Raw genomic sequence first — 14,310 nt, forward strand, 5'->3', positions numbered from 1 at the left:
AAGAAAAATTCATGAAGCCAGTAAAATACTGATCATATTATATCTAATTTCAATCACTAGCCATATACAGCAAATAGAAGACAAATTGATTTAAAACTGGGAAAAAACCAACCTCCACTTGTCCTATATATCCTGATTTACATGACAATGATACTGAAGCGCATTATTAGACCATGCTGTTAAATGTGATATCCCAGTGATTCTACAAAAAATACATACTTTGGTAACGGCAGAAAAAGCTGGATACACAGGCTCCCCCAACCTCGTTCTGTCATATCAATGCTGAAGAGTTAATGACCTCAAAATGCCCAAACATCTGATCAAAAAGACTCAAATGTAACCTCAGAGAGATTGTACAATCAACAGTTTGAAAGCCAGAAATTGAACCTTCAAGATCAGCCCAGAAAGGCAAAGGCTTTGAGCTTCCTGACACTGAATTCCCGCACGGACATCCTTGGATTAATGAGCTTACCAGGGCTTGTGGTTTGTTACCTTTCATCTGTACTTGTTGAGCCATTAGCTTTCAAAAAGTTCCCCATCATCCCAGCAATCTATAGATACCCTTCCCTTGACCTCTTAGAAACCTGTGTACACTTATCATCCGATCAAGAGGAGGGCTGAGCCAGGAATTCAGTGCAGTCCTGTGCCGTCACCTCAGTCCAGCATGCCAAGAACCTGGAGACATCCCAGAGACCTCCGCCTTGACATTGGTGCAGACTGCCAAGGATACACATTAGTCTTCCTTGGTATTAAAATATACCTGACATTGCAGAGAGACTGATCACAGGGGGTTTTGCAATGAACCGGAGCTTATAAGCAGTAACTTCACAAATCCCTAGTACTGTCATATGTGAACATCAGAAATATTCAACTACCACAGCAACTTTTGCCTTGAATTTTGACCAGCAAGCTAATGAACCTGGAATACTGGTCTCCTGGCAACCTGTTTCCTTAGGCTATCAGATCAACAAGCATGAACTCTTGAGTTACTGAACTGACAAGACTTTAGCTTTGGCTAAAGCATTAAAGCAGCGCTGATCCCCTTGTGCAGTCCTGTACCTTCATGCAGACATAGTAAGCTAAGTCTCACAAAGGCTGGTTTTGGCAATATTTCAACAAGTAAAAGATGTTGAACTTGAGGCCCTATAAAAGAGGTCCGGACCTTTGAAAAATTCCAAACGTGAATTCTGCTCAGGTGCCTTGTGCCTTGCTGTAAGCTCAGAAAAAATGAAATGCCAAATCCCAAACCTGAGGAACGTGTAGTTGAAACATGAAAGCTGTCCAGATGGTTAACATCTTTGTACCTGTGCTTTGGCCAGTTTGTATTTTTGTATACAGCTTTGACAGCCATTAAATGCTCTTAGTTTTAACACTGGTTTTTGAATGCATTTAATTTTCACACTAAGAGACCCAAATTGCTGATGTGGGATGGAATCCAAAGCTCACTGAACTCAGCAGAAAAAAAATCACAGCCTGACTATATCTTGGAACTAGTAATTAGTGCCTGAAACTATCCTATAACTGACATCATACTGCTTAATAAATGCATGATAGTGCTGAAAGGAAGACATGCACAGGACTGCATTGCCACGTGCATGATTTTTCTCCATTAATTGTCTTGGCTTCCTGAGACTAAACCTGACTGAATGCGAGGTGGAAGGTACTCTGGTAGGATAGCCTGGTTCAGTCAGCTCATCATACCATGCAGTCTGACATCAATGTACCGTGTAAGTAAACACCTTTGTAAATAGGGGACAACCACATTTCTAGTCTTTTGGTATTCCAGAGACTCAGCTGACATATAGTCAGGCAGCACTTTGGCTTACTCAATGTGGAGTCACTCATGCTGTGCACCGATACTGCTTCTCATAAACAGGACAGTTTTTATAAAAGGTGCCCACTACTGCAATATCTTTGTTTTCACAGACCCCAGAGTTGATAAAGGCTGCTAAAAGTCATTTAAGGCATTTTCTGTAGTATCATGTTGAAATCTATGAAAGTATTTTATTTTTAATGCTTGTGTACAGCATTTGCTGGTTCAAAGTATTTCCACATCATGTTGCAGGCTAAAAAGCAAAGCTCCCATGCTTTATTGGCCAAGTGGTGTAAATCAGTTCTCCAAGTCACTGGGTGAGGTGGGACTTGGAGGACTCTGGGTATCTCAGGACAGGACAGGCTTGGTTTAGTTTTTTGTCTACATCCATTTCAATCAAAAGCCCTGCTGTCAGTAGCACCATTATTCAAGCTGGGAAGAATCATTCCGTGTTGATAAAATTTGATTTCTTTGTCACAGTCTTTCAGACTGTGTCCCCACAATGCGTTGCAATTTTGCGTGCACACACACACACACACACAAAAAAAAAAAAAAAAGGCTGATTTAATCCACTGTGGTTATTGCAATTACAAACAGTGTTCACAAAACTGAACAGAATTCATAATTGGGCAGACACATTCTCCAAAGTGACACACTGTCATTCAGCCACAGCACAGCTGGGAAAAAGAGTGCTGAAGAAGCTAAGCAAAATAACTGATTCGGGTGATTACAAAGAAAATGGTTTATTATTGCCACACAGCAGAAATTACCCACTTCCTCCCCCTTGGCTTTTGCTGTGAAGTCATAACGCCAAACATTTAATTTTTACTAAGGAGGCATACCAGTCTGAAGTTGAGACACTCTGTAAGGAGGCATCTCTGCTGATGTGCCCTCTGTAGCATGGAAGTTTAAAAATGGCAGGAAAACCTGTGACAAAGCTTAAAGGAATAGAGATGGAAGACTGATGGATTTGAGCCTTTCAGTAAGTCTTGCAGATGTTTATGACCATTCCTGGAGTATTAATCTCATTACTGGAACTAAATGTTTTGGAAGATCACTTCACAATCATTGATGCTCTTGCTAGTCAGGTTATTTTTACACATGTACATGGAGCATCCTCCTTTCCTTCAAGGAAATCAGAATCAAAATATTATTGGAAGTACAAAGTGAGCACTCATTTCGATTTCTGTTATCTAGTTGGTGCTTAGGACAGCAAAGCAGGACTAAGCAGGCTCTACTGATGCTTCACCCAGCAAATGCATCCTGCCACTCCAGAAATACTCAGTGAGTATTTCTATTTAAGAAGATTATTTCTGTTTTGCCCATAACCTTACCTGGAAGCTCAAACTGCCAGCACAGAAAGGGAAAGACCAAGTAGATGGGGGAAAATACGCATTGTGGTCCAAGCACTGAGTTCCTGCCATCGCTTCATCTTCGTTAATTCAACTTTCCTTCTCGGTTTCCACTCTCTCCCTTCTCCCTCCCACCAGTTCTGAGTTTCAGCTTTTTCAGAGTAGCAGAAGCTTTTCAAGCTCTGATTGATCAACAACAAATATCAACATAGGTCACAGCCTAGAACATCTCTGAAACATACGCATCACATAACAACAATAATGATATTAAAAATACTAGTGTTAAGAATCATATAAGATGTCTAAAAGCTTTCTGTTTCTCTGGAGAGTTACAGAGAGTCCAGCTCTTATTCCAAACATTTCAAAATTTTGAAGGACTCTGAAAGTAGACATTCTTCTATAAAATAAAAAATTCTGCAGATATTATTCTGGAATGATCTTTTCCCTCTCTTATAGCTATGCAATTGTTATGGCTGAACATAACCTGTGCGTACACGTGCACACACACGCGACACTCCCAAGCCCAGCGGATGGACGGTAGCCTAGGCTGCACTCCTGACACAGCCCAAGGAGGCAGAATATCATGACCAAGGAAACAGTGGTCACATTTTACCATTTACCTGCCCTTCACCAGCTATAGCATAGGTATTTGAGCAGTGGGAGGAAAAAAAAAAATAAAGCCAAAAGCAACTGTTACAGCTCTTTTTGTGTTTTCTCATTGCTAGTTTTGCTTCCCTGTCATTGGTTACAGAAAAATCAGCAACTGGTCTAGCTTGCATTATCCCTTGTTTGAAGTAGGTGATCATAGGGCCAGGCAGGGAAAGAGCTGTATTGCTGGCCATGTGGATGATTTTGAACATTTTAAGTATGGGCGGCACCTTTAAAATGGGGCTAGTGCTTCCCAACTCCTTTGTAAACTGCCCTGAGGGGAACTGACAAGGAAGAGTCAGGAGGTAGATACACTTCAGATTCAGATGCACTTCATCTCTGAATATAATTTCTTTAATGTGTTGTTTTGAACACTTTTATTACACTGTGTATTTTTAAACTAACTGCAGATCTTGTTAGAATTACTATTGAATTTTATGAGGCTAGAAATCACCTTGTATCTCTCATGGATACATGGGGTATTAGGAACTGATGGATTTGGCTGTCTAGATTGATCAGGGTTTCCACAGTGAAGCCGTGCTACTTATGTTCAATATCATGAAAACACCAAGCGAGGTTTTCCCCAGTAGACATTGTGGAAACCACAACAGCTCTGCAAACATGGAATGCATATTTGTGTTCTCTATTTTCATTTTTAGTTGTTGAATAAGCATCAGCAATGGTGGAATTACTAGATGCTTTTCCCAGATATAATGCTTTTTAAAATAAAAAAAGGAGAAGGAGAGAAAAATCTCTTTTTGGAAAGCATTATTTAGTTGACTTTTTCCTCCAAGAACGTGTATGAATACATATATAACATGCCAAGAATATATGTAAATACATATACATGTATATAACCTTACGGTGAAAGTAAAATTAAAATCTATTCATATTAGCACTTTCACCATCTTAACTTTTATGAGTTAAAAGAAGAAGTAAGTGCTAGCTAGGAGAGCATCACAAACGGGTACGGGAGACCTGGGTCCACTTCCGTGTCTGTCAATTGAACAGCCTTGGTCACTTCATTTATTTGTATCTCCCCTGTTATAAAGGTAATCCTTTCTTGAAATACTGTTTAGTCTAACTCCTGAAAAGCATGAGATACTGCTGTTATAAATGCTAAATTGATTATTTTTTTTGTTTGTTTTTAAAAAGTAAGTTGAGGATGTGAGAGGAAGTCAGAATTGAGTCTCCCAGTTTTACTGAAGAGTAATATGGTTGTCTAATTTAATACTCACTGATTTGCTAAGTGACTGAACTTGGTGACACATTTCCTGGGATCCAGTAAAACATTTCCAAAAAAGCAAAAGCTAAAACCAAAAAGCATCTCATCACTGCACAAGGAGAGTGGTCACAAATATAAGAACAACATAATTTGTATGAAAGAGTATATCCCACCTGAATATCTTGAGGTTTTCTGTTCTTGCTTACTTTTCTGGTTATTAAATCCTGCATAATTTCAACGGCACTAGCTTTTCTGCTGCACTATGTCAGCATTTCTGTTGAAAACCTCATTTTAATGGGAATGCTGTTCATCTGCAAAAAGTGTGTTCTAAGCAGAAAACGGGAACATCCAGGATCAAATTCAAGCACATCACCAGTTAAAGGAGCATCAGTAATTTTAAAGAGAGTCACTTGCCTCTTTTTGAAAAAGCAAACATCAAGAATTTCAGTTTAATTTTTGAAGATTTGTTAAGTCTTGGCTGCAAATCCAAATGGTCCATAAACCTCTCTCTAAAGAAATATCTGCTACCAGGGGAAGGGAGGGGCCTGAGGAAAAGACCCGTTAGACCTGTTTGATGTTGTTAACACAAATCAGGAAATAAGTGAGAGTCTGAAAAAGCAGGATACTGGGGGAAAAAAAAAATCCTAGTAAAAAGAATGAATACAATTGGCTGTGATCCTAAGATGCCACTGGGAATTTCCAAATGGGACCCAGGGGATGCATGAAAAGTGATCTTCTAAAGAAGTGCACATAGGACCATTACACATGATAGAAGGTTTGATAAGGCAAGTTACAAGGTCTGATAAAACAATTATCTAGCAAAAATACCATCCTTAAATCCTAAACAATCCAAAAAAGGCAGTAGTAGGAAGCATTGGCAGCGTATTTTGGCCGATCTCCATCTGCTCTTGAGCAGGACGGGAGGAGGAGAGGGGGACCTATCTCTGATTCCATCATACAGGATTGTCATAGGCGTTACAGCTTAATTCAGTGAACTGTCATCTAGTGATTTCCAGAGCTGCAACCGCCTTAGAAAGAGTGAATATTACAGTTCTACATGATGAGCTTAACTCTAAACTTTCACAGATTTGAGTGCTGGAGAAGTCATAACGGTATGGAAGGCCAAAGAATTTCAAAGCTGAGGCAGCATCTTCAGCTGCACCTTGGTGTCACTGGATCTGCGTGATGCTGACCTGTGTGGGCTCCATCTCGGATTATGAAGCCAAGAATCACCTTGTGCATAGAATGTAAATGCGTCAGATCACATCATAGCTTGTTTCTCAACACGAACTTGTTCTACATTAATTGCGACACTTCCAAAATATTTTTCCCTTAGCTACAGCCGTAAGAGCACAGCCACCCAAAGAACAAGTGCTATGATTGCAAATTTAGTGGTTTCTTCAGCATGAACTTTTCTCTAAAATGTACCCGTTAAGCATCTTTCCTGTGATTTGTAGCAGCTGTTGTGTCACCATGCCAACTGATTGGTAAAACGGGGGAAGGGCACACTCAAAGTAATTTCCGAGCTGTGCAATATCTTATGAAGAAAAGCTAGTGATTATAATGAGAAAAGTAATTCCTCACCATGAAAGCTGACTGAGAGCAAATGGAGAAAAGTAAGACTTTCAGCTACAGAAAACCTGACTAAGATTATCACCCTACACGGAAAAGGTTGAATTGCTTTGGAGATGAGACCTTCCTCCTGCCCCCTGAGAGCAGCTCCTGGGAAGGACTGAGAATTGGCTATTGTGAGCACTCTGTGTGCCCGTGCTTGTGTGGTGATAAAAGGTACGAGGATTTAAAGTGAATTTCCTTGCTTGATAAATCCAAGCCTTTTACCTGTGGAGAACGGTTAATTTTGTCAGAGGTGTGCGTGTAATTGCCTCAATGCAGATGGCAAGTGGGGACTGAAGAAATAACACACAAGTCTTAATGCTGAGAGAGAGCAAGAATCTCTTCAATGCCTTCATCAAGGTACAAATATTTCAGAAATGCAATAATTAAGAGAAGTTTTTTTGCCAAACCAGAACTATCGCAACAAGATACGCAAAGAGAGCAAAACAAACCCAGGGGAGGACAAGCTAACATTGAAGCAATGACACAGTTGCTGCATATGCAGCAATCTCAGCACTTTCTCAGTTGTGTAGTCATTGTTATCCCAGACAATACATTCAAGTATTTGCTGCAATGCTATTTAGCAGATGATAATGAAATAGCAGGAAAATGTACATGAAAGAAGACGGAAATGTCTTGTGCCTCCTCACAGGGAAGCTATCAAGCATAGAAACAGGGAAATGATAAACAGAGCACTTGGAGGAAGGTGATTGCTATTAGCTGCTTCTCCGCTGTAAATTGGGCACTGGGGAAAAGAGACAGAAGTTCCATTGAAGTGTAACAGAGGGTAATATTTGCCACCATGTGTCAACTGTGCACTCAGGGAATGCAGAGGAATGAACTGCAAGAGGCACTAGTTTTAGAAATTCATCTGTAATCACTTTCTAATGCAGAGAAAAATCTTAGAAAATAGTGATGAAGGTAGAAGACGATGCCCCTCTTATTTCAGCTTCAAACAACACTGGTTATATGTACATTTTGCTTCTTCGCTCTTCTTTGTAGTCTCTGTGCTGGGTCTGAAATTTTGTATTAATTTAAAATGTTTTTTAGGACAGATCTACTGACATACCACATCTCATTTACCGTCCTGAGCTGGGTATCATTTCAGCATCAGCATTTAGATTACAGTGTAATCTCCTATGATACATGTCGTGTACAGTTTGAATTTCTAACTTAAAGAATAGACACGAAGGTAATTGATCATATCAGATTGTAATACCTGGCGAAAGAATTGCCTTCACAAATGGATTTTTGCTACATTAAGCTCATTCTGAATTTTGTATTCACTTTCTAAGTTGAATTTACAGAATAATAAAAAAGATGTATGTACAGAACATGCAGGTAATATAAACGTGGTATGAGGTGGACACGATTGAGTTTACTTCACTGTTGCCTAAATGTTACATCACCTTTGCAATTTAAGCCTAATGTAAACAGCTGTGACTAATGTATTTAGTCATCTATACTTTAATGACAACTTGAAGGGTTTTATTTTTCCCCTTTTTAATGTCAAAATAAAACTGGCAGCATTTTTTCCGTTTACATCCAGCTTTGAACTGGCTGTCCTTTACTGTTCAGAAGTTGTTGGCCAACTTTAGCTCAGAAATTACAAGTCAACAACTTTGTAAGTCCTTCCCTCAAAACAAAACCGTTGTGAATGCTCTGTGTTAGAGCATATGAAAATTCATTGTTCCATACAAAATTAAACTCAGTGAAGACTCCACATTCTTGTTTTACCTTGCTAGCAGGTTTGCTCATTGTCAGGGAGCTTCCAGAGGACATTCTGACCAAACTCTTCTCACTTTTATTTACTTACGATACTGCTAAGAAGAGGTGTGAGTAGAATTGGGAAATACTTCTAACAAACCACAGATCAGATTGCAATGGAGAAACATATAGATTAACTGACAATGACCTTTATGAATCAACGTACCCACACTTTGAACTTCAAGCATTTTTAGTTCTGCCTTTTTGCCTTTGATCCTGACCTAGTACAGCTGGAAATAAATATAGATCTGTAAGGTAAAACCCATGATCACTGTACTTGAAATGTATCTTTCAACTTGCTTGCTAGAGGCCTTAAAACCTGCACTGTACACTAGCAATCAGTGGGCAATATTGACGGTCACACGTCCTCAGAGTAGTTTAGGATATGGACATATTCATTTGGGAATGTATTTTATTTAACATCAGTAAGACTTTTTTTTTTTGGGGGGGGGACACGACAATTTCTTATCATTCACATATATATTGTAGACGCATAATGTATCATCACATGGTAGTGGCACAATATTGGTAAAATAAGGCAGCAAAATATTTAACTTTTAGTTATTAGTCTAGTAATAGAAGACTACATGAATTTTAGTTGCAACTTGCTGTGGTATGTAATTTATATAACAAACATTGATAATGTAGCTTAGGGTAGCGGGATACTGCTAAAATATAAATAACAAGGGAGAATTAATCATATCTGAAACCTTCAAGGCTGATATATTCAGACTGGAATTAAAAGGTCATTAGTTATTCTGTTAAAGTCATCTGAGATTTGATTGAAAAAGTAAAAATTGAATATTTCTATTCTGAAACTTGATTAACAAGCAGATATACTATTTTCATCACAGAAAATCAAACTGTTGGCTAAAATAAAATTTCTTATATACTTTAGATAAAAAAGATCTTCTAGTATAATATCCTTTAACTGGAAAAAATGGAGTCACATCTGTAATGAATGGGGTATGACTTTGGCTGTTGTCCAGTTCTCCATAAATTTGCATATATCAACAGGAATAGATAAGCGAGCCAAAACCAATGAAGCTAATTTTAGTTGACCGAAATCCACACCATCTGGATTTCTGGCCTTTGTAACTTTATATTGATCCAATTCTTTTAGAACAATTTGATACCAAATACATAAGCTAGTTTTTCAGATTCAGAATTTGTAATGGGATGGCCTGTTCAGATAGCCTCTCCTTTGAATGTTGCAGATGCTGTAACTTTATGGTTTTGATTGGAGTGAATAATCTTCTTTCTGTGTGTATACCAGGTAAACATTAGTATCCATTTCCTCGCACAATTTTGGAAAAGAAATATTTCCGTTTACATTGTTCTCTTCCCAAAGCCACAGATACAGTTTGAAATGGACAGATCAGCACGTTCTCATGTGATTCAGTTCACCTATACATCCGCTTGCTTATCAGTTATATTAATCCAATCAAAGAAGATTCATGTAGCCATCACAGTTAACTGGCACTCTGGGTATGGTGCAAGTAGATACAATGAATTATCCCCAGTACAAAAAATACAGCAAATACTCTCACTACATTCAAATATTGAATAAGCTACAAAAAATAATTTGCTAATGGACATGCTGTGAACCAAAAGAATTCAAATTGATCAGACATTGATTGTGAATAATTTACACAAATATAGGTTTAAATCAATTTTAAAACCCGAAGAATAGAAATAGCGTTTAAAAATCTTTGCGGCTTATGGATTTATTTTCTGACTGTGTCTTCATTTACTTCAGTGGGCTTTGTATTGAGCTTTTATAGAGTAGACTTATAGTAGACATCATTAAACTTAGGGTCCATTTTACCATTCACTTCTATAATTTTAGGACTTGGTCACTTCACTTATTTGTATCTCCCCTGTTATAAAGGCAAACCTTTCTTGAGATACTTTTCATTCTACTCCTGAAAAGCATGAGATATTGCTATTATAAATGATAAATTGATTAAAATTAAAAAAAAAAAATTGGGGATGTGAGAGGAAGGTCAGAATTGAAATTCCCAGTTATACTGAAGACTAATATGGTTGTGTAATTTAATATTCACTGATTTGCTAAGTGACTGAACTTGATATGAAAAATACTTTGCATCTACTAACTTCTTTCCTCTGTGAAGATCTCTAAATAAAGTAGATAAGATACTCTTAACATCATGGGACTTTCAACTTTTCTGACAGTTTGTAGTTTTTGATTTACTTATAGAGACAGTAGGACTATCCACAGAGCTCACTGATGGTATTATTTGTGCTTAATGCAGGGGGGTTTATGTATGTATGATCAGTGTACATCTCTTACATATCCTATAGAAAACTTAAATATAGATATACACCTATTTATACCTACTGCAGATTAATAAATAGGCACTTATAGATTCACTTTTCTGTAGTGACTGATGTCCATTCGGTACCAAAACGTTTCAGCTGCTGACATTTCATCAACGTTGGATAACTTTGCCTTTACATATCGTTATGTAGTGTCACAGCCACACGTTAACAGAATCAGAGGGTCTTGAATCCTAAGGCTCAAAATAATCTTGCACAGTACCAATGTCCTGAAGTATGTTTATTAGACACTGGATAAGCCCAGAAAGTAGTCTTTCTTTGATGTTGGTATAAACAACAACAACTGTCTCATTATCGAGGACACCTCCCAGTGCTAGGAGGCCTCCAGTGGCTCATGGCAAATTTACATACCTACAGCAGGTGCAGAACAAAAGCTATTCACTTCTCATTCCCTAGCCACTTCTGAACTGCTTCACAGTAATCTTTATTTACTTCATTAGTTGTGCTTCCCAACTTTTATTTAGAAGATTACTGGTTTATTTGAGCTATTGAAGGTATTTTGATGGCTCATCCTTGTAAAGACACCTCAGGGAGAAGTTAGATATTCAAATGTCTAGGTATAGATAAAAAGGAAGATGAGCATTTGCAATTTTTTATAGTCTTTATTCAATTAAGTCAAAGGCCAGGTGGGAGATGGAAAGGAGAAAGACAATTACAGACACATAGCATATTTACTCCTTACTGAAGCCGAGAAGACCAGATTCTACCTTAAATTAAAATTATTCTGTTTTTAAATTTAATCATTAAATTTATCTCCTTTCACACTAGCAAAATTATTCTAGATTTTTGCAAAATCCACTGTTTCCATTATTTTAGTTTAGTTTAGGTTTTGGCACATTAGGATTTCCAGAAGTGGTTATTTCCATAGAATGTCTCTATTCTTTGATTTATCTTGATTAAGGTAAGATATGTGCAAATTAACTCCCTTCAGGTAAAAGCAAGTTTGCTGTTTTACAATCTTTCATGCAGCTCTGCAGTGTGTTTCAGGTTTTTGCCATTGTTCGTGTTTGTGTTTTATCAAAAGAGAAGCTAAAGTTATCATAGAAGCTCATAAAATATCCAAGATTTTTTATCTTATGTTGTCAATAAACTTGTCACAGAAGCGTTCCAGGTTTGGGTATGAGCGTTCAGCCAACAAGCGCAAGGTACAAAGCAGTTATGTTGGCTTTGACAGGTATTGAGGTGAAAGACCTGCTGCAGTAAAGGGTAGGTAGAAACCAGAAGGTTTTCAGCAGGCAAAGGGTCATACTGCTGTCCCCTTATTCCGTCTGTCTTGCATCAAGTCTGTTTGAAAGATTCATTTTCATTTGGGATGATTTAGCTACGACAGATACAGCTGCAGTTTAGGATGATTGGTGTATACAATTGTAAAAATATAACAAAATCAAGCATGCACTCTAATCTCAACTCTGACGCTGTGAATAATATAACTTTGCTGCCGTCAGCAATTTGACTGACAGCTTGATGCAAAGATGTTAAAACCAACTGATCCATCTGCCCATACTAATTTTCACCTTCCCAATAATGTTTAAGGCTTGTATAAGTGATACAGCCTATTTGCCTATGAAACTAAATACACCTGAATCTTGTCAATTTTGACTATTGGCACATTTTTGAATAGTTATAAATGTAAGTCTTAGATCATCCCATGGTGCCACAGTTATTATCTTGATAGAAAAAATTATGCTAGCAGGTCTATATTCCTGTCTCATTATCTGACTGAGTGCAGCTCACAGGTCTCAGTACATCTGAACAGAAATGCAGATAATTGCAACTTGAGGGTCTCAAGGAGAACAAACAAGCTACGGCTGTTAGGGACAGCAATGATTGCTTAGAGCTAGTGAAGCTCCACTGCCACATGGAAATGCAATGAGGCCCCTTAGAAATACAAGGGCAAACACAGAACCTTCCCACTAACTATTCTACAAAGTTCAAAAATTATCCCCATCCTAATTTAAAATTATTTTTGCAGAAAGAATGCAAAGTTGGAAGAGGTGCTTAAAATGCCTTCCTAAGCATCCTCTTTCTTTCTTTCTTTCTTTCTTTCTTTCTTTCTTTCTTTCTTTCTTTCTTTCTTTCTTTCTTTCTTTCTTTCTTTCTTTCTTTCTTTCTTTCTTTCTTTCTTTCTTTCTTTCTTTCTTTCTTTCTTCACTCACCCCCTATAGGTCATTCCCCTCACCTCAAAACACATGGTCATTTAAAAACAGCCCTTCCCCAAGCATAATGCTCTTTAAGTGCCCTGGGGAAATTCCTAATTTCTCCCACCTGGCTCCAGACACGCTTCCCTCAACAGATTAGGTCTGTATGCAGCTGTGGTTGTCTTCTAATCAGAGCTAAAGTATTAGCTCTATTCTTGCTGGTCCCTAGACAGAGGCTTTGGGTCACTCTGTACTTTGTTGTGCCCATCACATGAAAGTGCATTTTGCAATATGATTGGGGTGAAGGGTACGGAATTTCTACGCGTGTGCTATTGTCAATCTAATAAAGAGTGACCATGACTGGCCAAAAAGAGAAAAAAAATATTGGCAACCCCAAATTTGTCTTTAAGGTAGTGAGATGTAAGATCTCACTATCTTGAATTCTAGAGAAGAGAGAGAGGAAAAAAATTGGGCATGAATAGGTTCTTCTGCAAATATTCGTATTTTTTATTTACGAGGTTATGTTCTTGCTGAGCAGTTTCTTACAAAATCTTACTCTTCCTGTATTGAAGAAAGGCATTAATTATATTCCCTGTGTAGATATTTCTGATTAGAGTGTCACAGAATTGTGCTTTGAATAATATTTTACAAACAGAACTATTATGAATTCCATGTGTAAGGAATAAACGTCTCGATACCTATCATTTTCCGGATGGGAAAACTGAGGCTCAAAGAGGTTATTCTCTATGTTTAAAGAAGCACGATTCGCAATGGCTATATGACCGCGTTGAAACACATTTTGCTCTTAAAATCACTAAAGCCTCTTCTCAAACATCATAAGGTCCGGTACATACTGATTAGTCACCTTTTTTTTGTATCCCAAAATACTTGCTAGAAAAAATGAAAATATTTATTCTGCTACTGTGTAAAGGTATAAGGATATAAAAAACCTATAAAAAGCACGCTTAGTCACCCATGGAAATGAGGTAAGATCTCTTACAGATCTGGTTTTCAGTGCCAGCCCTTGTCCGCTGTACAAAACCATTTGCATCCCAGTTGTTGGCTGAACAAATAGAGTAGAAAAATATTTTGATAAAAAATCTGAAGGTTATTTAAGATAAATGGAATCTTAAAATATCACTGTAGTTACATTTTCTCAAGTTATTGTCACAAAAGATCTAAAGCAAGATGTTCCTGTAAACTTCAGCACATCTACGATGTTTTCACGTTTCATCTTCTACAGCTAGCATGTAGGCTTTGTAAATGTTTAATGAAAGATCAATCCACTCCGTTTCCAGCGTGACGGCAATCCCGTTAGGGGATCACAATTATCGCAGCTGACCTGAACAGTCTAAAACTGCTGCGCTAGTAAAAGCAGAGCAGTGGAAGGAC

The 14,310-nt window shown here is 37.8% G+C and overlaps 1 protein-coding gene across 2 annotated transcripts in view; it reads left to right on the forward strand.

Moving 5' to 3' along the window:
• The window catches only part of BRINP3 (BMP/retinoic acid inducible neural specific 3), a 223,331-nt gene that overhangs the window by 91,294 nt on the left and 117,727 nt on the right, over positions 1 to 14,310 (forward strand). The gene's annotated exons all lie outside the window — the stretch shown is intronic.

The sequence above is a fragment of the Grus americana genome, chromosome 8 (genome assembly GCF_028858705.1).
Source record: "Grus americana isolate bGruAme1 chromosome 8, bGruAme1.mat, whole genome shotgun sequence".
Classification (NCBI taxonomy): Eukaryota; Metazoa; Chordata; class Aves; order Gruiformes; family Gruidae; genus Grus; species Grus americana.